The following is an 11,099-nucleotide window of genomic DNA, read 5'->3' on the forward strand; positions in this document are numbered from 1 at the left end:
ACCTGAGGACAAGTCGGAGTTAGTTGGAGGAAGGGGTGAGAAGGAGCATCCTGTGCATGGGTGCAGAGAGCGAGCACCGGGCGCCCTAGCTGGAAGGGGAAGTAGGCCGTGCCCATTGGAAAGGCTGTTGAAATAACCGAGATAAGATGGCGGCTGGGATGGTGGACGAGGATGGTTTATAGGGAGATGTAGGAAGAGGCGTCCAGAGAGCTCAGAGATTAAGTGTGGCAGGGGCCGGGTGCCAGGGAGTGTGTGTGGAAGGAGGGTGGTGTTCGGGATGACTCCAGCTGTCCGGGTTTGGACAGTCGGGAGGGTGTGGATCCCACTCACTGAGGGAGGGAACAGAGTGGGAGGAGTTTGAAATGTCAGTCCGCGTCCCCCCCCAGAGCAGCGACGCTCAGTGGGCACGAGGGCTTCAGCCGGAAGCAAAGGGGCTTGGGAACCTCGCAGGAAGGATGATGGGCAAGGACAGGGAAGTGTGTGAGGCCGCCCAGGATGAGAAGCGTGTCTAGAACCGGCCCAGAAGAGCATCGGAGTTAAGGAAGAGAGTCCTGCGAAGGACCAGCCACAGGGACGGATTTACCGAGTGTCTTGTGAGAAATGCCCAGGGCACGACCCCCCTGGTCATCATCGTAGCATCCGTTCACGTTCACGCTGGTTGTAGCCCAGAAACCAGAGGAAGCGAACTGCCCCAAAGGCAGATAACTTCTGCAAGGTCAGGCAGGATGAGGACTGAGCATTAGCCCTTGGCCTGTCACGAGGGCAATCTCTGGTGACCTTGTCTGTGACGGCGGGTGCAGCACAAGCCGGACAGCGGTGGGTTCAGAAGCGGGGAAGAGACCAGGAAATGGTGGGTCCTTCTTCGACTGTCTGTATTTTTACTGTGCACCAGTGAATGTGTGTGGACCCTTCTGACCTCCACATACAAGCACCCCGAAGGTACCAGCTTTGGCCAAGAGGAGCAGAAACAGTGGACTGCGGACTCCCACGTTGTTACGACGAAACATTTTCCCAAGACTCAAGTGGGCATTTAAGTTTTAGTCCATGAGAGACTCAGAGGTTTGGTGTGATTGGATTTGGTTTTCTCCTGGGACAAAATAATCTGGACCCGTTAAGGAGCCACACAGACTTTTCTGCATCCTTATAAGAAGCCAGCTGTGGTTGGGATGACATCCACTTCTCCACGTTGGTGGCTCTGTTTTTACTTTGTGCCCAAGTCCCTTGAGACCGATGCCAGCAGCCACCATCCTTTCCGCCCTCTGTTCATTTTCATCTATTCAGGTTTGCTCACCGAGGGTGTGGTCTGCTGGGAAGATAAAGGACAGTACGCAGTGCCGAGAGAGACAGTTACAGGCCACGGGTGGCTGCCACTGAAGCCAAAATCCCAAAACAAGGATGTCCACACACCTCCCCTGCCCACCTCACCCAGAAATGCTCAGCCTTTTACTGGCATAGGTTTCCGTAAAAGAATGAAATTACAGGATTTCTAAAAGAAGCCCACTTTTCTGAGGTGCCTAGAATGCTTAGAATACTTTTCTCGTATTCTGAATTGTCCCCCAAAGCATCTCCCTCGGGCGTGGGCTTAGAGAAGGCAGAAATAGGAGGGACCTTCCCCACCTCCCAGCACGACAGATCTGAGACCCACGAACTTAGGTTCCCAGGGGGCGTTACACAATCGGGGGCAGAGGTGAAACCTTCCCTTCATCCGGGGTTTGCTTTTACTGTTCGTTTCGGGGTCTTGGGATTTAGAAAGGCAAATAGTCATCACTGACATTTGTGGAGTGTGCATGTAGGCCCAACACAGGTTTACATTTTACATGAACTCAGTCGGATCATCCTCACAACAATTGCATGAGGTTGGTGCTATGATTACTTCCTTTGAGTAAGAGACAGGTTCCCAAGTTCAGCAACTCGTCCAGAGTTCCCAAGAAATGATGTGAGGGAGCCAGGGTCCTGGGCCAGAGCTCATGCTTTGGACATTTGGGCTACCAAATGTCTGGCAGCCCTCCGTCTCCTTATTTAAAAGGACTTAGCATCAAAAATCCGTATAAATCCCATGGATCATGAATCCTTCACTACATTGATGGAAACAGTGTTTTGGTGTTAAATATGGTACCAGAGCGCTTCATTCTGAGTCTTGATCTTAAAATTTTTAAAGTAGTGAAACAAATGGTTTGATTTCGTATGTTGGTAAAACGACCAAGTCCAATTTCCTCCATATTTTTTTTTTTAAATATATAAACACAGGCGACATCACTGTGTCTTACACTGTATAAACACTTACGTGGTCCCCACGATTGCCCTGGGGAAGAATCCCATGCCCTCTACTGCCGTCGGGGCTTGGGGTTCATGACAGTTCTTCCTCCACAAAGAGTTGCTCCAAAAGGCCACCCCGTCTGCCCTTGTAGTTTACAAGTTTACAAGGGCTCACTGAGCAGGGGCAAGAGGAAACACCGTAAATATTAGGAGTATAAAAGTAATTACAATTTGTAAAAAAAAAAAAAAAAGTAATTACAATTTNAGGAGGCGGGCATCCTAGCTCTCTGATACAGCGGTTGGTGTATAATGTAGCAACAGCTGAGGGAACATTCCCTAAACTGTCATACTAAAAAGAAATGAACTGTATTAATAGAGCCGAACCCCTAAAAGCATTGGGTTTTTGAGTTCTAAAAAACACCTTTGCCTTTCCTGCCCTGTGAATTTTCAGGTGTTCTTTCCATGCGCAGTTGAGGTTTTTCATCTTTGCAAAAAGCATGCTCTTCTTTGCCTTCACAAATAAAGCCATAAATGTTATCAAAACAGCCGCCATTACCTCTGGGTGGAACTACCTGAGGGAGGCGAGGTATATTTATTTTCTACGTTTTAGCCTTTTACGAATGGGGCCCCGTGATCTGCCAAGAGTCTTTTCATTGCTGTCACCATGTAACTATATTCTAAAAAAAAAAAAAAAAATGATTGTCACGGTGCAAAGAATAGTTTTCATAAAGAATCTCCACGGATTTGCCTTGATTGGTAATCTGGATTGTTAGTTTTCCCTTCATTTGAATCTCCATAACTGTTTTGATTTCCCAGACTTCTAACTTGTTGATGACAAGTTTTGAAAGTGTCATCTCAAATATTTAGTGAGCGAGGTGCAGACAAGTTCTGGCCCCTCGATTTCAGCTCCCTCATAATTAACGTGATTTGCATTAGCATCATAATGAAGATGGCTTGGAGGGAAATAAAGAAGTTCTGTTGCAACAATAATGGAATCACTTTCGTGGCAACAAGTATCAGAACACGCATGTACAGATGTCTTGAGTTTAAAAAAAAAAAAGCAGAACAGTGCTGTTTTAATTTTTTTTTTAAACCGTTGTCAGATTTTGACAGCTGCTATGACTTGTTTTATTCTTTAATTCTTTCCTTTTTAATGGAAGGGCATCTTCCATTCATGGCTCCGGCAGTTTAGCCTCTTCTAAATGAGACAGAGAAATGCGAATCTCCCTGGTGGTCGATCTATTCACAGCTGCGCTGCAATTCCAGGGTGACATCAAATTAGTAATTATAGCTGAGCAGACTGCTTTTTACAAATGACAGCCCTAGCACACTGCCAGCAAGCCAGCCCCTCCGCAGGGGACCGAGGGAAGTAAAAGAAAACATAACTGGACTCACTTGATTTCTGGGGGATTTGACCTGACTCTTTAAAAAGCCCGTGTTCTTGAGAGAGAGAGTCCTGGGGATTGCCACAAACATGCATTCTGTTCATCGCTCCGCACAGTTCTTCTTAAAACTCACGTCTGATTGTATTAGGTGAAGTAAAGCCTGTGTCATGGAGTCGCTAGGTCACAATAAGAAGACTCCTTTTAACGTCTGACCTTCTCCCTGGAACCCATGTGAAAGCAAACAGCTGTCCTGCAATTGGCATTCGTATAACTGTATCGGCAATAATCATTGCTGACACTTTGATAATGGGCTGCAGAAGCTGCCTTGTCGATCCGTGGGCATTGTGAATTGCACCAGCAATTAAGGGAGCGTCATTGTCTCTGACACTTTACCTATTACTGACCGAAGCTTCAGGAGAATTCATCATTAATACCCTTACATCGAAAACTGCCTTCCTAAACCGGTTTCCAGCATTTCTTTTGTGATCTTTAAGTTGTAACAAATTACAATTAATTACTCCGTCGATCTGGTTCTCTGGGATGCAGTTAAAGGCAAGGGGACGAAGATGCTCAGAGCATGGAGCACAGGGGTGTGTCCTTCCAGAAATGTTTCTGCTGTCCCCTCATGATTAGGTAAAGTGAGATTATCACAGGTTCTAAGCCCTAAACTCGGCTAGTGCTTTAACCTTCTTCTGTAAACTCCCGTTTCTCCCCAGAGGGAAGCGAGTCTGTGCCCTTTGCCAGACAGTGTGAGAAACCCCTTTCCCAGCGCGCAACGTGCAAGGAATAGGTCCCCACCAGGGCAGAAGCAGGGTCTGGTTCTCAGACCTCGAGTCAGAGGCAGCACCGGTAACATCTGCCTCGTGGCCCAAAGAGGGTTTATAAAAGGGGGTTGGGGGAAGGGGCGTGCAAACAGCATCAGAGGGTCTGAGTCCCAGCCCCTGCTCTGGCATTAATGGAAGTTTGGGGTTTGGGGATCAATCATTCCACTTTGTTGTCATTCATAAGATTAAAAGATTCGATTTTATCATGGGTCCTCCTGCTTCGGTACCGGAATCTTTCATTTCAGGTGAAACTTTCCCCTCCCGCAGAGATGCAGGTGAGCTGCAGACTTGACTTTGAGAAGTCCTGGACCAGACCGTCACTAGAATCCTGTCTGTTCTAGGTATGGGTGAAGGTGATTGCTGTTATTAGTGGAAAAAATGTTTGGGCCTGTCACATTGTATCAGCAGATGTCCGAGAAGCCTTAGGAACCCTATGATGTAAACCGCGGCAGTGATTCTGGGAAGTGGCGTTTTTAAGACGCACTTCACTTGGAATTTGGTGAGGGTGGCACGCGGAGAAGAGAGAACGTAGCAGGCAGTGACCCTGGTGAGTCCTCCGGCAGGTCTGGCCTGTGGTCCTGTATAAACTCTTAGTTGTCTTCAATTCATTTTTATGTCTCTGGGATGGATGGAACCCAGAGTGCCCCCAACACACAGGGAGCAGTGCTGTTAGAGAGGGGAGGTTTTTTAAGCTGAAAACTCTTAGTTCCAGAAAGAGTCAGGGTGGAGAGAAGACTTGAGGATTTAGAATGGGACCTGAATTTACGGCAAGCTGTTGCAGATGCATACTTACTAAAATAATAAAATTGTGATGTCCGCTACGTTAGTATTAAACCAGAAACTGTATAGTACTTAGATTTCTTACGTTTTCAGACTCTGAGATTTTTTTATGTCATCACCATCAACATTGGCACCACAGAATCTTCTGGTCAGACCGTAACGACCTATTTCATGCGTCCGGCATGCAGTGTAACTGTCACGTCACAGCCTGTGGAGGAAAGCCAAACTATCACCATTGATAGCGTCACTTATGGTTAAAGGGCCATTATGTTTTGAAAAGTATGACGGTATTAGAAAAGCAGTAATTTCACATTTGAACCATTGGCTTTTTAGGGAGGGGTGCCTGGGTGGCTCAGTCAGTTAAGCGTCCCACTTCAGCTCAGGTCGTCATCTCGCGGTTTGTGAGTTCGAGCCCCGAGTCAGGCCCTAACAGTCTGTGCACTAACAGCACGGAGCCTGCTTCAGATTCTCCCTCTCTCTGCCCCTCCCCACCTCAAAAACAAATACACATTAATGGAAATATTTAGGGAAAATAAATGACCAGCAGGTGGGCACCACCAGCCTTCACAGTTCTACGTGGCCAAAACATACTGGGGCTTAGCCGGTTTCGTGCTTCTGAACTGCAGCACCGTTTCACAAGTGTGTTGAAGTATATTCTCTTTCTACATTCACACATAGACAAACGAAAATAAAAATTACGAACCTTTTGCATCCAGCTGCTGGTCAGAAATGCATGTATGTTTTCATTGTGGAAATTACCAGGTAGGGAGAGCCGTTGGATCGTTTCCCAAGCCATGGACGTGTACGGACATTCTCTTTGTGTCGTGAAAGGTTGTTACGTGTACTTCTTGTGAGAAAGCACCTGTTGTCTCTGGGACTTCTGAACGAACTTTACCCAGAGCCACTAATTTGCCTGTCTGTGTATCAAATGTGTGGCTTGGATGTTCTGAGAAGCAGAACTGATTTTATTATAAATCTCTAGCGTCTCTGATTACCCTAAAATCGATACCACATATATGATGTGATTCAATCAAATGATCTTTATCCTAGCTCCAGTGTAAGGATTACCTAAAATCCCCTCCCTCACAGAAATATTTCTGGAGAGTATATTTTCAGCCTCACAGACTCTGATTTTTATGATATGTTTTGGAAAGCCTGGTGAAGGGCGTTTTATTCTTTTTTTTTTTTTTTTTGCAACATTACTTTCATTTAGGTGAGCCTTGATGAACATGTAAATCGGGAACATAAGCAGTCCCTAACAGGGGACGGTAATTAGTACGTGTTTATTTATGTTGTGTATTTGGCTCCAAGTGTGACAGTGCATTCCATGAAAGGGACATCAGGCATCAACCTTTGACATCAAGGTTTACAATTCGACTTTTAAAAAACGGGTTGCCAAATGAGCGCATCAGACAAAAATTCATTTCTTTCTGAAATACAAGTACTTTGAGCACAGAGAACTGTGCTGTGTGTTACCCTTGGCATTGAAACCTTCCCGTGCCAAAATCCCATTTGCATTAAACACTCGTGTGGGGGTGCCTGGGTGGCTCAGTCAGTTAAGCGTCTGACTTCGGCTCAGGTCATGATCTCACAGTTAGTGGGTTCAAGCCCTGCGTCGGGCTCTGTGCTGACAGCTAGCTCAGAGCCTTGGAGCTGGCTTCAGATTCTGTGTCTCCCTCTCTCTCTGAACCTCCCCTGCTCACGCTGTCTCTCTCTAAGAAATAAATACATTAAAAAAAAAAAATTTAAACACTCAAGTGTGACAGGGGCACATTTCATTTTCCTTCTGAGATGCCCTTCCAGGCTAAAATAAAAAACGTGGCTCTGCATTATATAAATTTTGGCTCTATGCATTTTGAGCACGTGTATTTTTAACTTTCCTATTGGTAGTGGCAGCGTAAACTACACTAGGCTCTTTTTCTACAATATAATTGTAGAATGATGATAAAACCCAGTGTCATTTTAGTTTGAATTCTGTGTGTATGGAGTTATGTTTTTGACTAGAAGTACAGATTTCAAATATTTGGGTTTTTTAAAACAAATGTCTTTTTGACTCCTCTGAAAGGTAATTTGATTTCTTAATCTCACTATAGTCTTCTATATTATTCCTGGATTTACTCACCCTTAAAACAACCAGTATTACTAAACTCCACACACTTGAGTGAGTGATACCCTCCATATATCAAAGCACAGAACGCAGGGAAATAGGTAAATATGTATATGCAGCCAATGAGATTGCTTCCATGTGAAACAAAATGTAAACCCTTTTGGTAAACATTTAGTTTTGCTTTTGTTTTCACAGAACATCTGTAAAATTTTTAGTAATTCAGAATTTTTAAGTTTTTATTAAAAGTGGTAAGATTTTTTATTTATATTAAGAAGGGCAGTTCTAATGCGTTTCTTGATCTCCTTCCTGCCAGTCCATCTACCCTTTGCCACCTCTGCCTTCCAGGGATCCGTAATTTCTCTCTGGCCACCACCTTCGCTCCTGGGTCATCTGCTGCGCTAGCCACCAAGACACGTGCTCACTTTTAAACCCGAGAGTTGCAAACTTTGTGGTTGTTAGGTCTGCGTATTTTCCCCTTTTTCTCAAAGCCCTGGCCAATCTGTCCTTAGGGATTATTTACATCCTTTATTAAACTCTAGGGAATAATAAGTAATTATTTCTATTCAGAAGCATTTATATACAGAAAATATCCGCGTGCTGGTTACCCTCTGGCTCTGACACAGTTGCGTGTACATGCTGACTCTCACAGCCATGTTCATTTGTGCTTAGTTACACATAAACCATTTCTGACCATGACCAAGATTGTTACATAGTACGTTGCTCACTAATGAGGAGTATGGACTTGGCAAGAGACAGATTCAGAACATCCCGGCCAGTATGAAAATGTTAAATATGCCAAACTTTTTAGAAACCTTGCTCTGGCCTTATCAGCGATCAGTTTGTCTCTGTGTGCGCAAGCCATACGTGAGAACGTGCCCGACAAGGAATGCTAACGATGTTTGTATATCACCCTCCACGGGGCAAGCACCACCCTAAGCTTTTTACATGTATGAACTCAAGGAGTCCTCACAACAGTGCGGGGGTTTTTGCTAATCCCCATTTAGAGATGAGGAAACCAAGTCCCAGAGAGGTTAAGTAACTTGCTCAAAGTCACACAGCTGATCAGTGGAGCAGATGAGCTGTAACCCTGGCAGCCTAGATCCAGTTTGTGCTCATAACCTCACGCTTCATCTGTGCCCCAGGTAGAAACCTGGGCCACCCTGAATGGGCCTGCGGGCAGGCCTGACCCCGCAAGAAAGTGTGAGGGACGTTCATCCCGCTAGCTGTGTCCAAACCATGGCAGGGTAGCTAGGCTGCAAGGGGCACAGCGTCTCCCCGCTTACGCCTTTAGCTGTCTCTGCGCATTTCTATGCCACATTAGTGGAGGTGAATGTCACTTTGGGTCCAGTCCACCCCAGTCCAGTCATCTCCTGCAAAAGGGAAAGTCCCCTTTCCCTCATTAAACCGGGGCCATGCTGGTCACACACAGCCTCCCTCAGCCACCTGGGGCTTGGGAGCAGCTCCCAGCAGGGGTCCCAGCCCAGGGCTGGGCTGACTGGGGAGGGTGAGGTAGTAGATCTTTCTGGGCCTCGCCTCCCGGCAACTATGATAGTACTGTTCCTTCATCACACGTGGAGGCTCCCAATCTGCGTGAAACTGGCCAGGAGAACTTAATTCAGAGGGTATAAATAAAGACTTGACCCACTACCACTTCAGAAAGGTTGCTGACCGCGGGCTAAGAGCGTCTGCAGTCAAGAAGCGATTCTGAGCTGATGGCTTTAGCTCTGGTGGTTTCCTCCGCCCTCTGGGCTGGGTCTGCATTGAACTAGAAAGCGTATGAAAGACACCATTAAAGAACCAGACCTGTGACTTGGAGGCTTTCAAAGCCCTCCTAAGTGCAAATAATCCAGTGTTGCGAAGCAAAGGGTAGACTCCACCGCTGCCCACAGTTAGTTCTGTGCTTCCCTGCAGACCTCAGCTTTGCGGGCTGTGTATACCGAGAGTTTCTGAAGTTCATTAATTCATAGCATAGTTTTCTTCACTTTAAAAAAATGTGTTTTAAATATAAATGCCTCTCCTTATCAGAGGGATATATTGAAATTGTTCTAGAAGAAAAAGAAAAACCAAAAACCAAAATTTTCTAATGTTTATTTTTAAAAGAGAGAGCACAAGCAGGGGAGGGGCAGAGAGAGGGGGAGACACAGAATCCGAAGCAGGCTCCAGGCTCTGAGCTGTCAGCACAGAGCCTGACATGGGGCTTGAACCCACGAACTGAGAGATCATGACCTGAGCCAAAGTCAGACGCTTAACCAACTGAGCCACCCAGGTGCCCCCCAAAAACAGATTCTTACTATAGAGAACAAACAGAAGGTTGGGAGAGGGGAGGTGGGTAGGGGACGGGTGACATAGGTGATGGGGATTAATAGCATATGTACTGTGTTGAGCACTGAGTAGTGGAATTGTCAAATCACTGTGTTGTACATCTGAAACTAATAGAACACTATTTACCAGAATTGAAGTTTTTTTAAAAATTTTTGTTTTAAAGCTAAGCAGTAAGGTTTGCTTGAGCATGAATCATTGTCAGGTGACTTTATCTTTGTCACATAGTTCTTACTAAAAAAGAATTTTTTAAAAAAAGAAATGATTTTAGGGGCATCTGAATGGCTCATTGAGTTAAAAAGCATCCAACTCTGGCTCGGGTTACAATCTCACGGTTCATGAGTTCGAGCCCCTCATCGGCCTCTGCTGTCAGAGTGGAGCCTGCTTGGGGTCCTCTGTTCTCCTCTCTCTGCCCCTCCCCCGTCTCAAAAATAAACATTAAAAAAAACCTTTTTTTAAGAGAATACTTTGTATGCAGGCTCTCGACCTGTTTTAAATCCATACAGTTTGTTAGATGTCCACATCGACGATGACAGTGACAAGTGGCACTGTTTAAGTGTGTCACACTGGTGTTGGGTTCTCAGAACAATCCCTCCTGAGCCAAGTGATGGAGCGCCAGGCAGCCCGGGCTCCCGTCTGCACGTGGCTTACAGGTCCCGCTTGCTAGCGAGCCCTTCGTTAATTGCATAATCTTCTAAACTCGGTTTCCTTGTCGGTATGAATTTAAGAGTCATAGTTGAGATTGTTGTGCAAAATCAATGAGATGCACTTAAATGGATTGAAGCACATGAAATGCTTATTAGCACTGTACCTACGGCTGCTGGTGCTGGTGGTGTTTCCCCTGTGCTACACATAAGGCAGCAGCCTAGAGGGTTCCAGAAACCTGGCCTGGACCCTGGCAAGTAAGGGGTGCAGCCAGGATCCGGACTGATCCCACCCCAACAGCGCGCTTGCCCCACCACCGGCATTTGGGGGTGGGTATGTGTAGACCAGTGTTGGATTCCTCCAGCAGCTGCCCTGCTAAGGGTCGGCCTTTGCCTCTTGAGCCTTTCGATAAGCCCTTAAGTCTTTTAACCAATCTGGTTGCCCTTTTTAAAACTTGATCCAATCTAAATACGTCCCTAGTGCCTGTGAAATTCACAAGTGAGCTTAGTAATATAGTACAGGGTGCCCGGAGTTTTACGAGGTAGGATTAAGTTTTCCCTGTCACATGAGGTAATCCTGCTGGGATAAACCCAAAATGGCATTCATCTTCATTATGTGCCTGAAATTACAAACACCTATCCAACGTGTCATTTACTGCCCGGGCCAGGCTCTGACATCTTGGCTTCAAGTTTCCCTTGCTCACAGAAAAACAGAAATCTCTCTGCCCTCCTTCTCTTACACATATGAAGTGAGTCGAGGCAGATCTCTAACTCCTTAACACTG

The 11,099-nt window shown here is 45.8% G+C and overlaps 1 protein-coding gene and 1 long non-coding RNA gene across 3 annotated transcripts in view; one reads left to right on the forward strand and one right to left on the reverse strand.

Annotated features, from left to right (window-relative positions):
- The window catches only part of PIP4K2A (phosphatidylinositol-5-phosphate 4-kinase type 2 alpha), a 182,203-nt gene that overhangs the window by 152,720 nt on the left and 18,384 nt on the right, over positions 1–11,099 (forward strand). The gene's annotated exons all lie outside the window — the stretch shown is intronic.
- The window catches only part of LOC144238648 (uncharacterized), a 32,297-nt gene continuing 26,539 nt past the window's right edge, over positions 5,342–11,099 (reverse strand). Inside the window, exon 3 of the long non-coding RNA XR_013337175.1 lies at positions 5,342–5,453. This is a non-coding gene — a long non-coding RNA (uncharacterized LOC144238648). The remainder of the gene's footprint in view (positions 5,454–11,099) is intronic.

This window comes from Crocuta crocuta, unplaced genomic scaffold (assembly GCF_008692635.1).
Source record: "Crocuta crocuta isolate KB4526 unplaced genomic scaffold, BGI_CrCroc_1.0 scaffold96, whole genome shotgun sequence".
NCBI classification, from domain to species: Eukaryota; Metazoa; Chordata; class Mammalia; order Carnivora; family Hyaenidae; genus Crocuta; species Crocuta crocuta.